Source organism: Podarcis muralis, chromosome 7 (assembly GCF_964188315.1).
Source record: "Podarcis muralis chromosome 7, rPodMur119.hap1.1, whole genome shotgun sequence".
Lineage (NCBI taxonomy): Eukaryota > Metazoa > Chordata > Lepidosauria > Squamata > Lacertidae > Podarcis > Podarcis muralis.
In genome coordinates this window covers 2,180,871-2,185,534 of record NC_135661.1, presented here as the reverse complement: position 1 = coordinate 2,185,534, position 4,664 = coordinate 2,180,871, and the positions used below count along the sequence as shown (strand labels likewise).

General features: G+C 50.8%; 1 long non-coding RNA gene across 1 annotated transcript; it reads right to left on the bottom strand.

The window, feature by feature from the left end:
- Window positions 1-531: 531 nt before the first annotated feature.
- Window positions 532-2,231, bottom strand: LOC144328320 (uncharacterized). Its single transcript, XR_013393500.1, has 3 exons — window positions 2,036-2,231; window positions 1,611-1,694; window positions 532-635 (listed from the first exon to the last, which is right to left on the bottom strand). It is a non-coding gene; the product is annotated as an uncharacterized LOC144328320 (long non-coding RNA).
- Between the last annotated feature and the right edge of the window lie 2,433 nt (window positions 2,232-4,664).

The window sequence follows — 4,664 nt, the reverse complement described above, 5'->3', positions numbered from 1 at the left end:
CGACTCGCCCGCCTCCCTCCAGGCAACATCTCGCGGCACACCAGGCAACGTCTCGCGGCACACTAGTGTGCCGCGGAACACCGGTTGGGAAACACTGCAGTAGAGCATGAGTGTCACGAGTTTGAATCCTACATTGAGGCAAAAGGGTCCTGCATTGTATGGGGTTGGACTAGATCAGCCTTTCTCAACCTGTGGGTCCCCAGATGTTGTTGAACTACAACTCCCATCACCCCTAGCTAGCAAGGCCAGAGCTCAGGGATGATGGGAGTTGTAGTCCAACAACATGTGGGGACCCACAGGTTGAGAACTGCTGGACTAGATGTTCCGTGTGGTCCCTTCCAACTCTACAATTCTATGATTCTCTGGCCTGTTCCCACCCGAGTGAAACATAACAGAAGAAGAAGAAAACCTACTCAGTTGATGAGGACTGCTGAAAACTAAATGAAAAGGGGAAGTGTGAATCCCTCATTAGCCCATACACTCACAGTGCCCTGAAAGTGTTCCTAGTTTTGTTGAGATGAAGGCGCTTACCTATATAGATCCGACCTTTGGTATTCACCATGACGTTCTTGCCAGGAGATTCCCCAGCTACCATCTCCTCGCCGTCGACTTGAAGGAAGCCTCTTTTCCCTTCCCTGGAGGAGGAATGGGAGAGTGTGTCAGAAGGACGAAGGTGGTTTTGAGTGAGGTTGGTTGGATTGGAGAGGATGAGGATGGATAAGGAAGTGCTTGTCGTCTGTCCATGGGAACAGAAGTGGAAATGTGGTCCGAGGATATTCCACAGGGGAATCCTCACGTGGAGGAGGAGGATGATGATAATAATAATAATAGCTTTTATTTATACCCTGCCCTTCCCGGCCAGAGCTGGGCTCAGGGCGGCTAACACCAGTAAAATTACAATAAAAACATAATTGGGGGGGGGGGACAATTTAAAATACAGGTTAAAATGCAATTTAAAATGCAGCCTCATTTTAGAAGTAGCCCATGGATCAAAACCGTAAGGGGAGGGAAAACATAAGGGTCAGACTGAGTCCAAACCAAAGGCCAAGCAGAACAGCTCTGTCTTGCAGGCCCTGCAGAAAGATGTCAAGTCCCGCAGGGCCCTGGTCTCTTGTGACTGAGCGTTCCACCAAGCCGGGGCCAGTACTGAAAAGGCCCTGGCCCTAGGTGAGACCAATCTAACCACCTTGCGACTTGGGACCTCCAAAGTGTGGTCATTTGTGGACCTTAAGGTCCTCTGCGGGGCATACCAGGAGAGATGGTCCCGTAGGTATGTGGGTCCTAGGCCATGTAGGGCTTTAACGGTTAAAACCAGCACCTTAAACCTGACCCAGTACTCCACCGGGAGCCAGTGCAGTTGGTAAAGCACTGGATGAATGTGATCCCGTGGTAAGGGCCCTGTAAGGAGCCTCGCCGTGGCATTCTGCACCCACTGGAGTTTCTGGGTCAGCTTCAAGGGCTGGGACAGCATCCCCAGCCCCAGAAGCACACAAATTGCTCCTCAACCCGCCTTGTTCCGGGAACAGGGCCTATGCCTTTCTCCACCCCCTAACACTTGGGCTTGTCAAACTAGGGGTGTCCCAAGCCACATCTCTCTACATGTGTCTCACCGGATGGCTGTCACTCTATGCCATTCTCCATCATCAACTGGGTCTTCAGACAGGATGTTCACTTCTCCGCTTCCTAGCTGGTAACTGAAGGAAACACATGGCCAGTGTCAAAGAAGAAGAAGAAGAAGAGTCTGGATTTGATATCCCGCTTTATCACTCCCCTTCAGGAGTCTCAAAGTGGCTAACATTCTCCTTTCCCTTCCTCCCCCACAACAAACGCTCTGTGAGGTGAGTGGGGCTGAGAGACTTCAGAGAAGTGCGACTGGCCCAAGGTCACCCAGCAGCTGCATGTGGAGGAGCGGAGACGCGAACCCAGTTCACCAGATTACGAGTCCACTGCTCTTAACCACTACACCACACTGGCCACTCCGGAGCCCCAATGCAGAGCGGCCAATAGCGTGAGCTCTTATGCGGCCTTCCCTCACCTGAACACCAGGTGCCCGTCCTTCAGCCCGAGGCTGATGAAGTCCTTCGCTTTGGCGCTCTCTCCTTCCTCCTGTGACAGAAACCAAACGTTGTTTCTCACCTTCTCCTTTCCTTAGGAGAGGGCACCCCTAGGCATCAGTGGGGGGTCATGCCATAGAGGGAGAGAAGCCCATGAACTGCTAAGGAACTGGTACTGCTTCTTTGTAAGAAATTCGTCTTTGAGTGTGGCAGCACCGACACTTTGCAACCCCTGGCCTACTTTAGTCAGACCAATAAGGATTAGAATCTTTAGTCAGAATCATGAGGACTAGAAACCACTTTGATGTTTGGGCTATGTTTCATTTTAACAGTCAAATGGCATAAACTATGAAATAAATAGGACTTTCGGAGAATGACCACAGCTTATTGGTAGAGCATCTCCATTGTGGGCAGAATGTCCCAGGTGAATGCCTGGCAACATCTTCAGGCAGGTCTGGGAAAGATCATGGAGTGCTGCTGCCAGACAGGGTAAAGGTAAATGTAAAAGACCCCTGAACGGTTGAGTCCAGTCAAAGGCAACTATGGGGTTGCGGCTGTTATAAGAATGTTAAGGTCATATATATATATATTTTAAAAATGTTCATAACTGTACATATAAACCACATTTCTGAAACCCCACAGAAAAGGTCCTGAACAAATTGACCTCAAATGTTTCTCTGCAAGGTCAAAATGGGAAATCTCCCCATTGTCTATTTGCTCAAAAATCCTGTGCTCACACATCCTGTCTTAAGGGCACATTCAAGACATGAACAGGGTGTGAGCCTGTGACCTGTGACCTAGATTCAGGAATTAAGTAGTTATAATAACAAAAGAGTGGACAAAACCCAAATAATGGCTGGCGCTGTGATCTAAACCACTGAGTTTCTTGGGCTTGCTGATCAGGAGGTTGGCGGTTCGAATCCCTGCGACGTGAGCTCTCCCGTTGCTTGGTCCCAGCTCCTGCCCACCTAGCAGTTCGAAAGCACCTCAAAGTGCAAGTAGATAAATAAGTACTGCTCCGGTGGGAAGGTAAACAGCGTTTCCATGCGCTGCTCTGGTTCGCCAGAAGCGGCTTAGTCATGCTGCTACATGACCCAGAAGCTGTACACCAGGGGTGTCAAACTCAAATTCATCGGGGGCCGCATCAGCAGTTTGGTCACCCTCAAAGGGCCGGTTGTATCTATACTATACTATGTAAAGTGGAGGTTTCCTCTGTAGAACGGCCGGCCCTGCTAGAGGGCAGACGTTCTCTGGCTTGTAGGCTGCCGCGCATGCGCTGAAGAGGCAGCTTTCTTGTGTCAAAAAAAAAAAAAGCGAGAATAAAAGGTGAAGGCTGGCGGCCAGCGGCGGCTACACGGGCCACATGACGAGGTCTGGCGGGCCGGATTCGGCCCGCGGGCCTTGTGTTTGACACCCGTGCTGTACACCGTCTCCCTCGGCCAGTAAAGCGAGATGAGCGCCGCAACTCCAGAGTCGTCCGCGACTAGACTTAACTGTCAGGGGTCCCTTTACCTTTAACTTTCCAGACAGGAGATAAACAACACACTCAGGGTTCTGTTTTAGAACCACCCCTTCTGTGATGTATGTATGATGTTTTTTCTGGGGGGGGGGGTCCTGGGCTACACCCCTTCTGTGATGTATGTATGATGTTTCTGGGGTTGGTCTGGCCACCTCATGAGAAGAGAAGACTCCCTGGAAAAGACCCTGATGTTGGGAAAGATGGAGGGCACAAGGAGAAGGGGACGACAGAGGATGAGATGGTTGGATAGTGTTCTCGAAGCTACCAGCATGAGCCTGACCAAACTGCGGGAGGCGGTGGAAGACAGGAGTGCCTGGCGTGCTCTGGTCCAGGGGGTCACGAAGAGACGGACACGACTAAACGACTAAACAACAACAACAACAACAACAACAACATATAAGGGCTTGCACGCCTGTGCTTGAGGTCTTCTCCCCCCGCGTGTGGGGGGAGCACCCTGTTGCAACATGTTTAATAAAGATCAGGCTTACTAGCTGCCTTGCTTCTCAATATTCTCTGGTTGGCCTCTGTTATTTTCTCCTACCAATAGAGAACCTAAAAAGAGGACTCTATATGGGCTCTTGGGTACCCCATAAGGGGGAAAAGAGCAGGTTTTTTTCTTATAACACGGCACTCATCTCACTTTCAGGCCAAGGCAGCTGCGTTTGTCCACAGACAGCTTTCTGGGTCATGCGGCCAGCAGGACTAAACCACTTCCGGCACAATGGGACACCGTGACAGAAACCAGAGGGCATGGAAACACTGTTTACCTTCCCGCCACAGCAGTAGCTATTTATCTACTTGCAATGGTGTGCTTTCGAACTACTAGCTTGGCAGGAGCTGGAACAGAGCAATGGGAGCTCACTCCGTCGTGGGGATTCGAACCACCGACCTTCCGATCGTAAAGCCCAAGAGGCTCAGTGGTTGAGGCCACAGTAGACGGTTCTGTGCCAGGCAGACCAAATGCCTGACTTGGGATGACCCGTTTTCTGCCCTACGAGTGCATCCTTCAGCCTCAAATCAAACCTTTCCTTGTCCTGAAATCACACACAGGTTTGGGAGATTCCCCGCAAGGGTCCTCTATAGTCCAACTC